The following is a 21583-nucleotide window of genomic DNA, read 5'->3' as shown; positions in this document are numbered from 1 at the left end:
GTCCCTCTTGTTTAATATGCTCTGAGTAACAGGAAAGCTCTTTTTTTCTACACCAGTCATGAAAGAAGACAAGATAAATGCATGCTAGACATTTCAGTACTGGATGGTTCCTATTTCCATTTGAAAAAAGCTTCTGTCTGATTTTATTTTAAGAAGTTTATCTCGTTTAAAAGTATTTAAATGTAACCATGGCTATGTGTGCAGACTTAGGGGCAAAATCTGACAATGACTCTGTACCAGTGCTCCCTGAATTTCATCAGTGTTCTAAGTGGTGGTTTTACCTCCTTGTTACTTGGGTTTAGTCCAAACATCCAGTGATTGAAAGCTGTTTAGGACAAGGGTTCTGTGTTCATGAAGTATCTCATAGAAAGGGTCATCAGTGAGTAGAATAACTAATTAATTATAATTAATTCTGTAACAGAATAACTAACTAATAATAATAATACCTGCAGCCAAAAAAGGAGATTAGGTCTTGCCAGGGATGTTGATTCTGCTTACTTAAATGTACAATTTGTATCCAAAAAAGTGTTCTGGGTTATCTTAGGACTCTAAGCAAATGTCAGAAAAACTCTGAATTTCACTACTGCTTTTGATTCTGTTTCAGAAAGTACTCAGATATTAGGTGATGAGTGGCCATAGAACGTCCACTTCCTCCAAGCAAAGGAGGAAATTGTTGTGGGTTAGAAACCAGCACTATTTCTTAAATATTAAATGCAAACTAAGGCATGCAGCATGACTTACATGGTATGACAGCTATAAATAACCTACTCTCACTGTGCTATTGGTCCTTGGGTTTTCTGGGTGCAGAGGGGGTTTTTTGGTTTTGGTATTTGAGGTATTTTGCCCCATTTGGGCTTGTTTTCCTCAGGCTAATTATTAGAATGCAATTTGTTATGTCTCTGAATATTCCAAACTTGTTTATTTTTAAAATCTTTTCTTGTGATTCCACAGAACTTCCCACTCTACTGTGAAGCTTTCTTGTACCCAACATTTGCTCTGCTTTTGCTCCTCACTTTATCCTAGCATTACATCTCTGTCAATATATCCCTTCAGTCTTTATTGTTCTAATTTCACTCTTCCTCCTACAGAGCTGAGATCGAGCAAGTACTACATTCCATGACCATCATGAAGGGAGAACAAGGACTAAAAAAACCTTGAAGATGAGGCCAGTGTTGACAGTGCTGGAACAGGAACTCTTGAAAACCGGATCCATGCCAGGAGATGTGGAAACAAAGATGAGTCTGTTACCCAGATATCATCGTACTCCATCAGTATTATAAACATATCTGAACTAGACCTGGAGTTAAAAATAAAAACTTCTGAAATCACTGTACTGCATTACTTGCATTGCTTCTTACGAACAATATCCTTCCTCAAACTAAAAATCACCTATTTGGTATTTCCCATCTAAAATCACAGCCTTAGGTATGTCCAAAGCAAGTCCTCTAGAGCATGTGGGACCCCTCTCTATATCCCATGTCCAAGTGCACAAATACTTCAATTTGCCAACTGACATCAGCTGTCTGTGAGGTACCCATGTGGCTGGAAAATAGCCAGGACCTGGAGAAGGCCTATGTTCAGGGCTCCTCTGCAAGTTATCCTTTCAATGGGGTATCCAATAAGACTAGAATACAAATAACTAGTGGAGGAGATAGATATAGTCATGTTTTCTCTCATCTTAGACCTGTCTGATGCGGCCAAGGGGAGATCTCTGCCAGAGTAGACAGGATATGCATGTGGAAGAGTTCTGGTCTCTCAATGGTTCTTGTCAGACCCATTTGGGGTAGGAGCCATAAATCCTCAGAAAGGCTTATTCTTCTTAATATATATTTCTTCAGGTAGGAAAAAAAAATAGTTAAGTCCATTTACTAAGTTACGTTCATGTCCATGTGTAATGGCAACTGATGACTTCAGAAGAAAGCTAAGCCCTCACTTATTCATGGTGAACTAGCCCTCTGCAAGGCAGCAGATACTCTGGCAATGTTTGGGCTGAGTAAAGCCCTCTCTCTGTATGCTTTTTATATCCAATGTGGGATATGTCTGAGGAGACGTTCAGTACTACAAAAGTATTTGAGTTTTCTTAACTTCTCCAATTTTCACCATCTTTCTTTTTCCAGAAAAAAGAGCTAATGCTTTATTGATGGCATATGAAAATAAAATCACTACCCTGCCTGACCACTCTAGATCCCCCAAAGGTCTTTCATCATTACTGAAGGACAGATGGGAGAAAGGTGGAACTAACCATGTTGTTTCGGAAATAGAAGGAAAAATATAGCTGTCAAAATACCAGTGGGCTCTGCACTCCTTAACAGATGACTGATGCTTTTCTCCAAAAAGAAGCGCGCTCTAAAGTAATCACTCAAGGTTATTTTGTGATTTAGTATATTGCAAGCTCCTCTGAGACACCTATCTCCGTGGTATGTCTAAATTCTAGTATATTCTGCACTACAGGTGAGATAAGTGATGTGAAAAAAACAGACCCAGTGGTAATATTATTGGAAAGCAGACTCTTGTTCAAACAAGCTACAGATTAATAAGATAGATTTCTAGTGACTAGACTCATCCCTGGCTTTTGTCTTCCTTCAGTGTAAAATAGAAGACAGATAGTCTGATAGAGGAAAGTCTGGCAAAGGTAAACAGTAACAATGGAGCAAAGGAGTCATAGCATTCTCCTGAGCAAGCCCGGATGCCTGAATAGTGAAATACAGAGGAACACTGATTAAGGTGACTGTCAAGCTTCCCATAGGCTGCCAGCAGTAGTATAGTATCCTCCAACAAGCACATGACCAAGTCCATTCAGATCTTTCTTTTCTCTGCACAAAGTTCTCTAAAATGCAGTTACCCTCTCTCATAGAGAGATGTTTCATTTAAATTCTTCTTTGCTAGGTTGTGTAAACGTCACTTGCTTCCCCACGTTTTGCAAAGTAAAAGATATGTTACTTGTGACTATTTCTTAAGGCTAAAGTTTTTGCTAGCAATTTCCACATTTCACAGTCCTCCTGGGAAATCTAAACTTCTCTTTTAATGAAAATTCCATTCTCTGTCTTTACAATTTACAAAAAGATTTACAACCTCTCCGTGTCTGTGCTTCAAAATAATCTGACAAACTGTGTTATGTCTATTTTAAATAAGCAGTAGATTGCTTCTTTCCAGTTGAATATAATATCCGGTAATTGCAGGAATGTAGACTGCACCATTGTCATTCCTAACGATATCTTCAGGTACCAAGGTAAAGCACTAAAAGATACAAAGCACTAGTTCACTGATTTGCAAAGCAAAATTGTGCAATTTTTACAGCTAAAAAGAGATTTAAAATTTATTAATGTATTTTCTGGAGAAAAAAGTGTACATTTAATGTTGGATAGAGTGAAAAAACAAAGTAGGAAGAGACAATGATCTAGTAACTCAGAATCCATTTTCAGTGGAAAAAAACGATATTCTTGGAACATCTTGACTTGATCTTCAAATGACATATTAGGTAACCTTTATTTTTCATGTTGATAGACATTTATAATGTGAGGGGGAGGATATTTCCCTAGCCAAATAATTTACAGGAGCATAAGAGGAATCTTGTGCCATAGATTAGACTGACTCAGCACTAATATGGATTAAAAAAGACATTTCTTCCTTGCCCTGTAGTAGCCATTTTCATTCTAAAACTGGCAATCCTGTTATCATGTGGCAACTATTTTAATACATTCAGCTTTCCAAAGAGGCATGTATGGAGAATATTCCTTTTAGGCTGAGTAGTATGCAGGGTATTGCTCATCAAGTGACCTGTTACAGATATAAACTAATACAACAAATTGCTTAACATTAAGCAGAAGCACGGAATAGCGGGAGTTGTAGGACCTCTAACAGGAGGAGTTTTGAACCTGTTTGTAAGAGCTACAACAAATGATGTTGCTTCTGTGTGTGAAGATCACATCACACTTTAAGAAGGCTGCAAGTGAATCTGTAACTTCCCCCTCCATCCCTTAAATATAATTTGATTTTGGGAAAATCAGACTCATGACCTGAACATATTTATATCTTTGCATAAACATCTGAGTTGCCAGATCTGGGATCAGGTAGCATAAATGAATCAATTCATGTGCTTAAAGCTGAGCACATACAGAAATATTTACAGCCCTAAAGTCTAAGATAGCCGTGTTTTCTTTTAAGTGGTGTAATCACCCAAAAATTCAGAGACACAGTCAGGAGTACAAAAGCGACCAACGTAGCTAACTTCCACTGAATCAAAGCACTGGAATGCCTTTAAAAATCTAGTGGTAAAGAGAAACTTCCTGCTGCCTTTTTATTCACACCAAGTGGTACCTTATTTTACAGTAGTTCCCCTGACTTCTTAATATCGGGGTTGCAAAGCATAGCTTAGCGAGGTCAAGGGGCTTTCTCTTCAGCACATCAGAAGAGGAATAAACGGGAATTAGATCTTCGTGCCCTTACCTAAACATTAACCTCTGTAAGAACATCTCTACTGTATGAATTCTCTTATATTATTCCAATTGGTCATTATCAGAGAGTTTGGTAGTTTAGGTTCAGGAAAGTACTTACGCAAGTACACATTTCCCAAATTTCTTGGGCATGCAGCTTTCAAATTTTAGGAAAAAAAATTATAGTATTATTTCCATACAAATCTGTACAATTTCCTCTTAGATGTTTCAATATTTCTGTTTGTAATGTTAGATGAAACCAGGAAGCATGGATGCTTGTAAAAATAGGGATCAACAATGGAAATATGGAGATGAATTGCTCAGAGCTCAAAGGAGAACTGAGGCTGTGCTCAGACCTCCTGACAATTGGTTGATACTCAGATTACAAGAGTAACACGCGTGTGGCTCTTGGGATTTTTTCCACTGGAGTAAAAACAGTAGTGCAGTCAAAGGACAGTTGTAAATTCTGATGCCATATTAAGAGAAATGATGTTGATTTCATTAAAAGCTTAGCAGCTTTGTATAATGTACACTTTAAAATTGCACCAGTTTTCCAAGAGTTTTGTCATTTGGCTTTAGCTTGCAGTCACCAGCAGGGCTTTCTTTTCAGACATGCATCTGGTAGCTTATAAACCCATTCGATAAGGTAAGAGGCAAGATAATCTGCGAAAAGAAGAGAAACAGAAAACTTTACTTATGAAATAAAATGACAACGTCATCTGAAACAGGTCTAAGTATATGCAGGTTACAACAGACTCCCTTAGGCATATATAACTTGTATGCTTACAACAAATGATAACTTAAACTGATGTTCAATTTGCCAGTTTATTGCAAAGGTGCTATTTTGACTAGTATTAAACAGTCTTGACTGATGACCTCTCTAATTTGTTTGGTGCAAAAGCTTTCTTTCAACATCAGACACTTATTTTTATAACCATCTACTTATTTGAGAGAAAAACCTATTGTGGCCTGTGCAGACAGTCCTGCTTTTTAATTGTGTTAAGGTTTTTCTGCATCTGCTAGACAGTGCATGAAAGTATTTGTTGATGAGAGCATTGATTAACCTTGAAACATATAATCTGGTTCCCAGGCTTGGTTCTAAAGGGTTTTTGGCTCTCCTTTCAAACATAATTTGCCAAAAAGCAATTACTAGGGAGCTGCAAAAAACCTCGCCTTCTGGATTTTAAATTCACTTTCTTCTTTAATGTATTAGGAATCTGAGCATGCTGCCTCCTGCTTCTTATCAGTTAAATACATGCAGCGATACCAGAAAAAGAAAACCATGAATGCTGCAATTCTAGTTCATTAGAAGTCGTCATATAGGGAACATCTGTAAAAGCAAACAGTGCCAAGCAAACAGCCAAGGCTGTTCATCGACTGCAGGTTTAATAACTACCTTATTTATATCCCACATGCTAGGAAAAATATCGTAATTGGGATGGATTATGTAGGACATGAGGAATGGAATAATTAATGGAATAATTACAAAAAACCCCAGTCTGCTTTCCTTCTAAGCTATTTGTTTGAGACTGGTTGATTCAACGGTAACAATGGAATACCAGTAGTGTCCAATTCCTTTTACTTTTCTATGTGACATTAGCGTACAGGTCTGTGTAGAGAGAACTTTTTAGTGTAGGATGACACTAGAGGATATTTTCTTCTGTCTTGCTTGTAGTCAATAAGGGGCCTGCCCAGCTTGCTGAAGACTTTTATTGCAGAGTGCCTCTATCAGTGGCCGGCTTGTGCAAGGCAACCCAGAACACGTGCACTATCACTCACGCTCTGCCTCAACACCTTAAAACTCTCCGAGAGTATCTATGCAGCAAAGCAGGACAGGAGGGTGATGTCCTGACTTCTATGTTTCATTCTGTCTGGGTTTTGCAGGTTAAGGGAATTTTTGTGTCCCTGACTGTCAGTGAGCTGTCTCTTGTTAGCACTAATCAGCCCTGGAAACAATGGAAAGTATACAGTGTGTTAAGACTTGCATAGGTGTCTGACGCAATCTAAATGTGAAACAGCCCTGTTGCATTACCTAATATGTCTAAATGAATGCCCCATAACCCCTGTTTTTATGCTGGGGAACTGCTGATTGCAGTAGTTCTTCATTACATACATCTATATGTCTCCAGGTGATAATCCAGCAAATGAAGGACCTTTTGAACTGACATATTTAATACACATCCTTCTTATTTAAGGACACTGAGAATATTGAGCGGTGTTCCAGCAAAGGGGGACTTGCTCTGAAGTTCAAAGGGTGAACTTCGGCAGAGTGGGGATGAACCTTGCAGTCAGGATCCCTTGCCTTGCAAAAGTGTTCATACAGGTTTCAGCACAAATGAGAACCAAATCTTCATTTTGAGTATCAGCTGAGAAGGGCGCAAGATTTTTGATAACCTAAAATTAAACTAACTAAAATGTTGTACATTTTGAATTATGTTCTTGGTATTTTTATTTTATTTTAAAGAGGAGAATGGATATAACATATTAAAAAATAAAACGTGGAGATACATGGCTGCACAATGAATTACTTAAAACATTCACTGATCCTTTATTAATATGCTTATTAAAGATCTACATTTTGTAATGTTCCTATCTGGAATCAGCACTTTACATTTTGTTGTAGACAGAGTATTGAAAAAAACCCCAACAAATCAGGTATTTGATCATGGAGACAAAAAAGCAGAGAAAGTAGTGTGTGTGCACATTGCAATTATATTATCAAGGCTTTCTGTAATGTTATTATAGGCTGTTCCAAGTTACCATGTATGAAAACAAACCACACTGATTCCAAGCCCCAAAATGAGAGAAGTTAGGGAAATATAATCAGTGCAGCTGTGGCAACAATACTATTGTTAAAGTACAGGGAAATTTCATAAACAGTGAGTAAGAAGTCAAGAAGGAAATAGTTGTAGACAAAATCATTGCTAGAAAACATGAAAGCAACTCTTTTTTTCCCATCCCATCCCCTCTCCACCCTGCGAAAAGATTATCCATGGAAGGGGAAAAAAGGGTGAGGTTGTGGGTGGTGTCCTACATAAGGCCATAACACACAAAAAGTATGTGTGCTTTTTTCTCTTGGAAGAAGATGAGGGAAAAAAAATGAGCCTGGAATTTCTTTTGGAACAGATACTGTACTTTCAGGTGCCATCTGTGGGCCATGCTTTGTAAGAAATAAGTCTATGTTAGACCAAGAATAAAAGAGATAAAGCACATTCAAAAATCCATTGTAGCCATTGCTTGCAGCATGACATAGATGTCCCCAAGCTGGTTTTAAACTGCCCGGCTGTAAGAACTAGTGGCACAGTTTCTGTGCCAGCAATGTGTAACACAGGGCAACAAATATCTCGACAAACGCTCATTTATCCTGCTTCTTACTGACAAAGCTAAAGATGTCTTAGTCAAAAAAGAAATGCCACTGAGTCAACAGCTGGGCTTTGCAGTGGTTTTCATCCACTTTGCTTTGGCATTATGTTAAAAACTTCAGTGGCGTTAATCCTGTTTGACATCACTACAGAAGAATCGCTCAAAGTCTGATCCCCTGATAAACACCGTTTCAAAAGAAATTCATGGTGCAACTTCCCTTAGCATAAGAGAGGCCAGGCTTTAACCAACACGTTTTAAACTGCTTCCATGAGAAATTCAGCAGTGTGATAGATGAAACCAAAAGAGATGAAACTTGACTAGTGTATCGTCCAAATTCACATTAAATAAAAGATAATTTTCCGTCTGCAGGGAAATCTACTTAATATGAACTGCAAACATACGAAATGTGAGAGCAGGTGTTTCCTGGTATCGCCGAAACTACAGGTATATGAAAAGCGGTTCTCAGCCCAGCCAATTTTCACCTTACAGTTTTTAACAGCGTTTGGAATCTACGCCTCAGTATAAAGCATTTCTAGATTGTAGCTTGGGAGTATGGCAGTGCTGCTGTTCTTCCCTGCCAAGATAACAGAGAGATTTTCACCATTTCTTTTGAAGTTTAGACTCCATTAGGCAGCAATACAAAATTCACATTCTGGAAAAAAGGGTTCTTGTGAACTGGCAGGAAGCATAAGATGACTTGCTGGTAATTATTTCCATGACATTAGGTTTTTCCCTTTTGAGGATTGCTTAGCATATATGTATTAAGTGCAGCTAGGAAAGTTTATTGAGCAAATGTGTGTATTGATGAGTGACAATTAAATTTTTTAAAAGAGATCTGTGACTGTTTCTTTAGCTCACTTTGATAAGATGCTCGTATTCCAGGCCAGATCCTTGAGGTGAGATGTGCAATGTCAATTCAGCGCTGGAAGCTGAAAGGCTGAAGGGAACTTCATCTTGTAGACAGCAAGAAGCACTCTCCGTAAAGATTACTACATCTCTTAGCTATAAAGATCATACCATCACCCTTATCTAGGACCTTATCTTTTGCAGAATCAGGTTACTTCCCCTCCCCCCAGTCAACTTACAAACTCCAGTAAAACAATTTCAGCCCTTTGAGTTTGTGCTTTCTCTCCACTACCTTCAGCATGTTCTCTGTCGTCTCCCTGCCAAAAATATTTCCTGTCCCCCAGACATATAAAACTGGCAGCGAAGAGGTTAGGTCAGCTGTGAGAGGATTTCCATGGAATCAATTAAATCTTTCTGGCAGCAGGAAGGCAGACACTGTGGGATGTGATGGGACTCACTTCACACGGAGTTTTGACCTCATCCAGTTTCTGAAAGTGCTCTTCGACCTTCAGCCCAGTACCTCCGTTGCTGCTACTGCCCAGAACTTTTGAACACGCAGTTCCCAGACAGACCAGGTGTGCAGTGAAAGATTTTTGCCTCCCTTTGGTACTGGAAACTGTTTGGGGTTCAGCCGAATCCCAGAGCAACAATTAAGGCTACTAATTTTTCTGACATGAGTATAAGTGGCTTAGGGCCAGGCATAGCATCAATACGGTTATTGCCAACTACTAAAAACAAATAAATCAGCCACAATTTACTAGCATTTCTGACTCTTTTTCTGAATTAGATGAGTTCATTTTGAGAGTTTCTAGAGAATATTTGAGAGAATTCAGCTGGACGAGGAACAGGATTTGTTTCACTGACATAATTTATTTGGATTTTTAAAGCGTTTTTGACGGTATACCTCACAAGAGGCTAGTAAGGAAACTAAGAAGTTGTAAGGTGGGAGGTGTAGTTGTGTTATGATCACAAAATGGCTGCAAGAAAACAGAATAGAATAAAATGCTTAGTTTTCAATATGGCAGTGGTTAGCGGCAGAACCATTATATTCATGAATGTCCTGGAAAAGGTCTTAATCAGCATGGTGGCAAGATCTGCCATGGAACTATTTTTTTAAGAAGTAACAATTATTTAACTGAGCAGTTATTTAAGTTCGTCAAGACAAACCTAGGCAATTAGGCAGTACAATGGCAGAGGAAGTTCATGATGGAAACTTCAAAATAAGGTGCGTTGGAAGGATATTACTAATACACATTGTTGGATTTTGAATTAACAGTAACCACCCAAGAAAATGACCTGTGTGTCACCTTGGAGAGCTTAATAAAAACATCTGCCTAATGTGGAAAGGCAATCACAAGCGAATGAAATGTTACCAGGAATAAAGAAAGGGGTGGGGTCCCACAGAACCTGCTCTGGACAAGCCTGTCCAGGATGTACAGTGAATCAGTACACTTTCTCACTCTGCTGCGCAATTTCTAGGGTGAGCTGGCTGGTCCCCTGGAGGAGAGGAAAGTGTTGAGTACCTTTGACATCGTTTTCCGTTCTCTGCCCCCAGCTTTCTCCAAAAGGCCTTCCTGTTGCTGAGAACCAGCTGTTCACAAGCTTTTGCTGCTGGAAAGAAACTGAGTTCATAAAGCAAGTCCACTGAAATGTAGCCATTTAACAACATACAGCGTTTCAAAACAGATGAATAACAATACATCCATTTAAAAATTCTAAAAAAAAAAAAAAATCAGGTGCGGAGAGTTATTCAGTTCAATTGTGTTGAAAATTGGTCGAAATGCAATGGCTAATGCTCCAAATTACAGAGTCCAACATTTCTTTCGTTTTAATTCTCAAATGAAACCATATTTAAGCAGTGTATAGGCTCAAAAGTAAGGAATACTTTCTATTTTGTGATGAAGAAAGGCTGTTAACTACAGGGTGTCCAGTCTCACTAATCTCTAAAAGACTAAATTAAAAACATCAAGCACCCACAATACCCAATTAATCACTAGGTTTTGTGGAGGGGGAGTTCTTTGCACCTCTATGTAAACGTAATAGCCTAATGGCAAAACATTCCATTGCCTCTAACTTAACACACTATTGTTCAGCATGTAAAATCTTCTCTTTGCAGTGAAGTGATACAGGGTGGGGACTAGAAGGACTGAAAGAACCAGCCCTGCTCAAACTTACAACATGAGGTAGGAATCAAGCTTTGATTACATCTAATTGAGAATGCATTTTTATTCCCGATATAACCCACTTCACAGCATAGTAAGTGTTCTGTACATGTCTGAAAGCAGATAAAACAAAATAGTGTTGAACTTTAGTAAAACATGAAAGCAGCTGATCAAAATGCATAGGAAAAAAAAAACCTACTAAGATTACCTATTTACAGATCTTGTGGGAAACAGAGATGCACTGGAAAGAAAAGCAGTGGCCAGATTCCTTCATTTGCCAGGATTGCTTTATGCTAGTCATATGGGTCAGGTTCAGGTATCTGGAGAGATACTCTGAAATATGTTGTTCCTTTAGCAAGGAAAGGCAGGAGAGGGAAGGAGGATGTTTGAATACATGGGGAGGAGAAGAACAGGGGTTAAGTTGTGAGAGTTTGGAGGAGGGAGTAGAACTGAACTGGCCTTTGACAGGAAGGAAAGAGACACTGGGAGATATTGGTGAGGTCGGGGCACAGATGAGGAAGATAAGCAGGCATTTTCATCAAATTGGAACTGGAACTGCTTGAAGCTACAACTAAAGTGCTTAGCAGAAAAGCGGGGCTTAGATATTCGCAGTCAGCTGCATGTAGACAAGCAAGAGTGAGAGGAGAAAGAAGAGCTGGACAGCTGTCCAGTGAATATCAGCTGGGTCTTTCAGTAGCCATACAAGCAAACCAAGTCTGGGACAAATAATCCCAGTGGAAGGCAAAGAGACTGGGACTGGAAAGAGGAAACTGCAGAATGCAGTCCTGAGTGGAACTGGGAATTAGCAGGCATCATGCTGTTACTTTGGTAGAAAAATGTATTATTCCTGGTTGTGCTGGTTCACCTAGACAATGGTTAGTCATTCAGCAATCAATTACTCTGTCAGCTTATGTAGGACAAAGCAGTACAGTGGATCTAGATTCCAATCCTGCTGACATTTCACATGCTGCCAGAATACAGTACTTTTTTTCCAGTTAATTTCTTCAGAAGTTAAGAATAAATAAAACATTACATAAGAATTATTCATTATCGTCATAAAGTCAAATGTTAACATTTATGAAAAGCCCAAACTAGAATTATTTATGCAACCTTAACTTGGCCACCACATGCACAGTCATAACATCATCTGTAACTACAGATTGGAAGAGTTATTTATACACAAGATTCCAATTTTTTTCAGTATAATGAAGGAAACTTTAGCTACAGCCGAAGTCCAAGGCAAAGGTAGTCATAAGGCAAAGAACACCGTGTAAGAGAAAGAATGTCTTCACGGCTATAAGATACCAACCTGGAGGATTCTCTTCTAGACTCTACTACTTCTCATGTAGTAACAGACAGCTGACTTAGATCTGTCTTTCCTAGATGATCAGTAAGCGTATTCTTCATTTCCTAGGTGTCTGCCTTAGGCCTGATTATAGACATGCCCGAAGCTCAGGACCATATTTGACATGTATGGGACCCGTGCTTTGAGCACATTAAGCGGTAGATAATTGTTTACATTCTGAAAAGATCTACTCCTAGGCATGCAAGATCTGACCCACACAATCAGTGAAAACTTGTGACCTTGAGATCTTTGTGATTTTGTTCTCTACCTATAATACTGTGTTTCCAGAGATTGTCTTGTGAAAATAATACCACAAATATTTGTGAAGCATTCATACACTGTAGACATGAATATTAAACAAAAAGCCAGACAGAAATGAACAATTGTTTCTACATCATGGATCCAACAGTTTGCAATAAACAGCATGCAAAATCATATACTGAAAAAAAAACCTGTTACAGATGCTCCATGGCTGTTCACTAACTGAAGACTGTCCACCCTGTGTGCTCAAAAGGACAGAGATTCCACTGGAGAAAATAAAAACCTATATGGTCTTTAATCTTACGATTTCAATGGATATACAAAAGCTGACCCAAAATTCTGGCAGTTTCTTAGTTTGAGTACTTTATGATTTCACAATCCTACATGATCTTTTAAGCCTCTTAACTCTATTTTATGTGTGTGAGATACATGTAATAACTGGTTTTGTAACAAAGAACAATGGACACTTGATGCTGAGTGACTTGATTAACTATCAATATATTATTTGCATTCGATTTTTCATTAAAATCACAGCAGAGCCTGTGGCAAAGAAATTTCCCAAATATCTACTTATCTCAGAGCACCTTGATCCTTCTCAGCCCCTTTATTTGCATGGATATGGGATGGAAATTGCCCTGGTTCCACTGATCTGAGAATAAATTATGACTGTATGTCTATGGTAATACTGCTAGAATTTTCTTCCAAGTTTCACTGACTTTCATACTACACAAGAGTCATGAACACTGCTTTTGAACTGCTGTTTTCTCTCCTAATTTGCTTTTCCCAGAATGTATTTTGTGAAATTCACTTCTCTCACCTTAAGAGACTGTGATGGAGGACTACATTGGACATCTGCCTTGTCGTCTTTCCTGTTCAATGTGTGTTTGAGGCTGTTGCGTCAGTGTGTGTAACAGGATCAAGGTGTTGTTTCTAGGATGTTATCAGAATTTTACCACTCGTCTAACAGTCAGTGCAGTAGTGTCTTGCCAAAAGTCTGAGGAAACTGCAGAAGGATGAAATGTTGCTGATTCATCCAGTGCAACTGGGATTAAACTGATGGCATGGTTGGGCATAGTAACTGAATTGTAAAACCACTAAATCGTTCATTGTTTCACTATTTCTTACTTATGTTTGCAGATTTGCGGTTATGCTGGATACCAGCCGCTCTCTGATCATGCAGCAGAAGCCACCAAAAATGCTGTATTGTCGGTGCTTGAAACATCACCTAGTTCAGGACTGGGTTACTTCAAAGTGAATTATATGGGGTGCAATCCAAAATTCTACAAAACACAAAATACCAGAAGAGCTGCTGTTGTTAGCAGCAGTATACGCCCTTGGTGTTCCTTGCTGTGGAATGGTTCCTAACTGGAATACAAGAAATTGGTTTCAGCTCTGAGGTATCGGTAGTGAGTCCTGAGCGCCTGGGTTCTTGTGACCTGACTAAACACATTGTCTCTTTGTGCCAAGTCACCAAAGGTGTCTCGGTGGAAATACTCTAACTAAATCCTTTTTAACTTGAAAGACAGAAGGCTAGCCACAGAGTATCCTCTGTTAGCATGCTTCAGCTTTGGAAATCTTCTACTGACCTCCATTTCATGCTAGAAGTAGGATGTAGCTGGCTGCCATATGAATGGAATTTCAAGGGAGATTTAGGACTTCACTTTTCTTTGTATAATATATGGCAGAGATAGCCAGAGACTTTATAGTTTTCCTCTTCTGCTTTTCTATAAGTCTTATTAAAAACAAATGTTAAAGATACCTGTGAAACAGAAGACTTCTGGCCTGTGTCACTACATGAGTATCCTCAGGCAATGGAAGGTGCAAAAAGAGTTTCATATTGCAACCCCATGGGAAAAAAAAAAAAGTGAAAGAAATTCTTCTATATGAAGAGAACACCACTGTAGAGGTTTTTTTCTTTTGCAATTTCTTCCTTTGAATCAATAAAACCCTGCATAGTTATGAGAAACTGCACTTGTTATTTTATCACTTATGAGCAATGTCGTAATTCCAAACTCATGTTTATAAAGCTATTACATCCCTTCAACATCTGTTTCCAATATATATGACAACTAGGTTTATCTTTGCTGTCTAGTGCAGTCTGGCAGTTTTACTCAGGATTAAAATCTATATTGAATACACCACTTTGCTGATCTACTTTGAAATTTCTGACCAATACAATGAAGCTCACCTGGAAATGATACAACCTTCTTTTATAGCTAAGGAAGATACACATCTTTTTGAACTTAGTAAATTTCATTACACTGATTGACCAGACTATTTAATGATCGTCCTTTCTAACCCTTTTTTCTTCTGCTGTTTTTCTCTATTGTGATTATAGGGTCAGAATTCATTTTATGGTGACTGAGTAAGCTGCCTTAGCTGTATTTCCTACAACACCGTGAATCAGCTACTTTAACCCTAAGCTAACCTTGTATGTAAGTACAGATTTGTCACTTCCTGTAGAATTATTTCAAGGTAAATAGTATGTTGTAGAAATTAAAGCAGGCTGCATGATCTGAGGTAAATTGAACAGGTCTGATCATGTGAGATTTTATACTATTGAAAGTTAAAAGAAAAAAAGCAATTTTGTCTTCAAATGCTGATAGTTTTCATCATACTGATAGTTAATATTTCCAAAAATGTCCAAAAATTGCATTAATTTTAGCACTAGTTTTCTCTACCCAAGTAAAGTTTTTAAATAATATACTCATATGGGTATGTTCTTCCCTTCCTATTCCATCCTCCCTTTTTTTTTGCTCACTAGCCACTTTGTTACCATGTGTTTGTCAGATTGGCTAGGCTTATGCTCTCTGTGGGACAAACAAGCAGAAAGCAAAGAGCATTTGTTCAACACGACTTCTGCCTGCCAGCACAAATATAGACCTGAGATTGAAAAGACTGCTTATCTCATTTTTAGAAATCAGTCAAGGACAGCCAACGTACTAATTGATGAAGGTTGCATGAGAAGCTCCAAAAAGCAGATGATCAGAGACAAAAGGAGTAAGACTGAATGTGATTTAATAAACTGTAACACATTGACATGATTACTTTTGTAACCACCTGGAATATGTTCTGACAGCTATTCCTAGTTTTTATTCACTCCTTACTCAGGCAAAACGCCCACTAACTTCTCTCCCACGCTATTTTTTCTGACTACTATTTAAATACAGTATCTTTGTGTCGTCTTGTATGGATCACACAGAACATCTTACTCATTTAGCTTCAGGAGACAGTGTATTTCATACTCAGAGGCAGGCAGAGCTATTACGGCCTAAACATGAAGAAGGATTAGAAATTTTATTACACTCATTACTCCTTCACTGTGCAACTTTGTACTTCCTTACATAATGTTCCTTTTTAAATGGAGAACTGCTTTCGCTATACCATTATGACAAGTAAGTATATAACCATATGATAGCAGCAATATGCTTAAATATGTGGATTCCAGTATGCAATGTTTTAACTTGTCTAAAAACGAAAGATATGACTCAAACCAGAGTTCTCAAGAGTAAGACTTGCAGCAGTCAAATATCACGTTCAGACTGAAGCTTTCCCAATTTTTCACTACAAAATAAAGATCAGCTATAATTTTATTTGCTGATTACAATTCTAATAACTCTGGTTATTCATTCCAAGGCCATTTTTACCTCTTTAAATGCGGAGAGAAGCAATGAACATCAAAATTTGCCTTGCGTATATGCAGTTCCCAGAGATCTTCAGGGGAGTCATGCATATGCAGGAAAGGACTAGTCATTTTATTTCTTCAATATTAGATGCACATCACATGTAATTCTTAAATATTAGAAGCACAGTACATGAACTAGATGCCACAGAATTACCTTTGCACTTCCCTTTCCACAGTAACTGAAAGAAGATTATCATGTGCACCAGGGTTAAACTGAGATGATCCAGAGTGAGAAGATGCGGGAAATTTTAATACAATTTACCCGGTTGTCCTAGGTCTCCATAAAATTTATATTTTAACAGCTGATGAAAGTGAATGAAAGCTAAATACGAGCCAGAATGGAAGGAGATTTTATAAATGTGCCATGCCTGATAAATTGTTTACAATGAGTTACCAAAGAATTCTTAAATTACAGATGGTTTGAAAAATAGTAGTATGCTAAAATCTGTGTGGACATACAATCATGTCTATAAGGATAAATAATTACAGCATTGGCATAGGAAAACTTTCTGTTTATTAACTGAAACCATAGGGGTTTCTCAGCTCGTGAACTATTTAATGGGCTTCTGCAGTACCTGGAACGTGGCCATCTAGCTTGTAGACAAGAGAGATATTTTAAGACAGAAAGTACAAAAAATAATGGAGATAATATCCAGCAGCAGAAGTGGACATGGGAAACCACAGAAGAGTGGTCAGGCATTGGAACAGGCTGCCCAGGGAAGCAGTGGAGTCACCATTCCTGGAGGTGTTCAAAAAACGTGTAGATGTGGCACCTGGGGACATGGATTAGCAGGCATGGTGGTGTTGGGTTGACGGCTGGACTTGATGATCTTAGATGTCTTTTCCAACCTTAATGATTCTATGATTCTATGATCACAGTCCCAAATATCTCAAGGCTGCTAGCATGAGTAGTCTCTGATCAACACGTGCTTTATCAGAGAATACCGTGTATCACATAAAACTGGAAAAGGCGGGACTGGAGAATCTGCCAACAGTCCAGACAACTAGACTGCAGCAATGCTTGGCTTGCTTTCTTCTGTGATCTCTTCAGTCAGTCATTCTTGATGATTAGCTAATACTCCCAGCTTCTCCAAATCTTCACCTTTGTCCGTTTAGAAATCACAGTATTGATAACTAGCCCATTGACATTGTTGACCTTTGGATGAGATCTCACATGTGAAGGAAATTTGCTTAAACAGATGTCAGTAGTACTATCAGAACTGAATTTTACCTATATAACGAGATACAGCAATTTCATTGACATGTTACCAAACGCTTACTTCCGCACTTAACTAGGACTTAATGGATGTTTCCATTATATTCAAATTTTTCCTGTGTGTGACCTTTTCTCCTTAGAATACTACTTCTAATTTTCAGTCCTTCACCGTATGACATCAAATCGACATAGAGTTCATGCAAGACTCAAAGAGAGTTTCTGCTGCTCTGTTTTCATTTTATTTAGGTTTATTTTTCTAAACCACATTACCTTATACTTTGCCAATGTAACTCATTTGGAAATAAAGTATTAATTCAAACAACGTTTGTTTGGAGGAACTCTCTGATAGCTTTCAGCTGGCTAAACACACTTAGATAGCATCCTGTTGGTTTCTGAGACAGAAGTGAAAGGCTGATATGCTTACCAAATGACAGCTTTGATGCAATATCCTTACAATATATGAGTACTTACAGTCCTATATCACTAGAGATAGCTTTTTCTCAGGAGTCCTTCAAGTGCCAAAGTTCATGCAGTTCATGTTTATATTCAATTAAAACCTCAACTAAAGTATTTTCAGATAAATGCTGCATTCTCAAGTTCTACGGAAGCCATTCAGACACATCTTCTACACAGATAATGGGATGGACTAGGCAGATAATTTCACGGCAAATTAGCTCTACTGTTGTTTATTTTGTTAGGAAGTAGTTGCTGAAATTGTTTTCATGCATCCAAAACGAAATGTAACTTGATAACACACCCACTGCAAACATAAAGCAGGTTCAGAAAAGGAAACTGCAGTTCAGATTTGTTTTAAAGCATTTCATAAACTTCCTGATTATTTTGTTTTCCAGGGGAAACAAAAAGGTAAACATGCCACGTGCAAAGCCCAATGAAATTCAGTGTGCTTCTAAAATGAACTTGAAATCCTAGGAGTTAAATGCAATGATTCATAACTATGTTTTGATACTGTTTTTCTCTTTTGCTGCTCCCTGAGAGACTTGTAGAAGCAATCCAGGAAAGTAATTACATACAAATGAATGTTAGATGTATTACGAATAACAGTATACCTCTTTAGTATAGTAGCCTTTCCCTTTCCTTTGAAAAAAATGAAGTTATTTTACTAGTATTGCAGCAGCATATTTTACTATCTATTTTAATTAAGCTAAAAAAACCTAGAGTTTATCTAGAGAATGGTCTAATAATATAAAATATCTTTATTATGGCATAGCCACGCCCACACATCAAATGTTTGTTTTGCTAGCTGTCTGTGAGAATAGCACTCGTTTAAAGTAATTTGTAAGGAAAACATATCTAACAGTAAATAAACATCTTAAAGTGTAGGCAGATACAATCATTATTACAGCACTATGTTACTTGCTGCTAAACCACTAATAGTTCAGGTTGATCAGGGAAGCATAATCAGCTGGTCACTAAATAATCATAATTAATATTATCCAGGTTCTATGCTGTTAAGACTAATTACAGAAAAAATGCAGTTCTAGTATCATTAGCCACCACTTGTCTGTCCTACAGCTGTCCTATCCTATTTATAAGTCTTACACAGGAGAAGAGCATCTTTTGAAGGCTTGTGGGCAGGGTGTTTGCTTTCCTGTAAAGGGAAAGGCCTGTTTCAACTACTCAGCTCTATAATGTTTGAAACAAAAAGTTAAATTGTAGAAAAGTAGTGCAAAAAATACAGAACATGAGTAATGTGAAGAATCTTCAGTTTCAGTAGAGTAAGATTATTACCCATTTTTGGAAATCATGTGCAATTTCTCACTAAAAAAGCCTGCCCTATACCTTTGACGGTTAACTGGGAATGTCCACGGTATGGCTATCATAACTTGATATTTCCCCTCCTTTCAAAGCCCTGATAAGAAGCCACGATTGCCACTGACAATCTTTCAGAATCAGAAACTGTCTACACTTACACATGATTCATGCAGGTTTTCATCTTTCATTTCATCTTTTGGTTCACCAAAGCATCTTAACTGGCAGTGTTGATGTAGTCTCATGATATGTTTCAAAAGAATGTGCTTAATGAATGCCTTCTTTTAAAAAACGTAAATTTTGACTGAAGAGGAACTTCAGTCAAACCTCAGGATATTTATTGGAGAAAAGCCAAAGTCAACCCACCCTAAATAAAATGGAATTCCTGAGAATGAATCCTTTCCCAAAACTAAGAACAGGTTTGGTCCTGTGTTCCTGAAGCTGGATAGATTCTATCAGTGCCACGTAACTACTCTCATGGTTTCTTACAATACCTGCTATAACAAAGCAATAGACCTGAAATGTGTCGGTGGACTTCAGAATGACAGTCATCTCCTAAATAAAGGATGTTTTCTGCTAGTAGCCTCTGTTCTGGAGCATAAACTTTCCTGGTTCCTTGGGATACATCTGCATTGTCATGCTTGCACAATCTCAAGCTTAAAATTTAGTTCCTGTAACACACTTATTATCTACATGTTAATGCATGTTCAGACTCAACTTTAGCATATGCCAGCTTGCTGACTAGCACATAAACTCTGTGCTGGAGAAGGAACAAGAGCAAAGGTTTGAGATCTGGTTTATGCTTCATCTCTACTGTTACAGAAGTTATTGGTCATGGCTGAATTAAGTTGTCCTGGCTCCAGACCTCCCAAACTGTATCAGCTTGACTCCATATCATAACATAATCTCAGCCTTCTACTAAAAATCTGTTAGGCATGAAACAGACTTTCACTTCTTGGGGGAATCTTTATGTAATTTTGTAGCTATTACATGGAAGGGGTTAGTAAATAACAATATAGAAAGGAACTACCTGGGCCTAGGAGAAAACTAAATCTTCTGGAAATAGTTAAAGGAAGAAAAATTTTTCTTCTAACAAACAAATCTCTAACCAGCATACAAAGCAGGTCAGAGAGGGAATATGACTCCGATCTGGGTGCAACAGGAGAATACAACTACAAGATTAAAATACAAAGAATTTATACTTGTACATGTGGAACCTCAACCAGCCCTGCTGGGACACAATTGCCTGTTCCATGACTAGCAGATTGGATGTAGCCGACATGATGTAATTCTTGAGCACCCGTGACTCACTTGCATGACTGCAAGTGAAACAGGCAAGTTAGGCCACAGCCTCCATGATGCATTCAAGGTGTGAGGCCACAGGGCACCGGCCCCTAACCTGCCAGCCAGAAGGCTGATGTTGGAATCTTTTACATGCTTCAGTTGCAGATCACTAGCGAAGGTCTTGTAGACCAAATCTGGCTGACTACGCAGGCATAATGTAGATGTTCACAGTGGTGAGCACAGATGGAGGGTCTGTCATGAAAGGTGCAGCACACGTGAAATAACTGGGAAGTCCAAGCTCCTACTGTGAAAATTCTCTAACTATTTGAGCCTAGGATGAGTCTAATCATAAGCTATTGTGGCAGTCTGTGCACAACTCCAAAGGCTGTACCTTTGCAGATCTTTCATATTTCTGAGAAACACACAAAAATATAGTCATATCAGAAAGGTAAAGTACAAGAAAATAGGTATCATACTACAGAAAACAGGTATTCAAACAACTGATGAAAACTCCTATCTTATATACCTTTGTTAATTTCCTTGCAATTTATGTGCCTGAAAATTAATTTTCCATAATTCTAGTTAGAATATATTTACTAAATAAAAAACCCTCACAAAGTAAACCTGAATGAATAGAAAATGTACATAGAAATGGAAGTCACATTTTGCTTTATAAATAGGTGTTTAAACTGTGTAGAAGAACTTTTATAATGGTGCTATCAGAATTTTAAAATGTGCAGGCAGGCTTATTAGTGTGAATTAGGTTTATGCACACCATGTCTGTGGAATGTGAAAAGTTAGGTGGTGGCAAGTCTTACAGCCTGTGGGGTCAATCTCGCCCCTAGACACATGTGTATGTGTCATTTATCTGCTACAATGCTAGCCAACACTTGCTGATTTTGGAAAGTATGTGCACACAACTGTGGGCAAGACTGAACAGTAACTTTTCAATCTGAAGTTTCTTCATACAAATGCAAACACTTTTTGCAATCTGATTCTAATTAACAATAGAGTCATTCATTCTCTAACAAATGAGCAGAAATCCCCTTCCTTTAGCAATACACAGACATTTGATAGTAACTAAATATTTGAGATGATTATGTGTTACAAGATCTGATTCTGTTGTACTTAAGACTCAAGTCCTGTTCCCATCTCAGCTATAGGCCACAAAACCACTATGCTGTATTACTTGCTCAGGGGCATTGGAAGAACATATCT

The sequence above is a fragment of the Opisthocomus hoazin genome, chromosome 1 (assembly GCF_030867145.1).
Source record: "Opisthocomus hoazin isolate bOpiHoa1 chromosome 1, bOpiHoa1.hap1, whole genome shotgun sequence".
Taxonomy (NCBI): Eukaryota; Metazoa; Chordata; class Aves; order Opisthocomiformes; family Opisthocomidae; genus Opisthocomus; species Opisthocomus hoazin.
The sequence above is the reverse complement of the archived record's forward strand: the minus strand, read 5'-3'. Positions refer to the sequence as shown.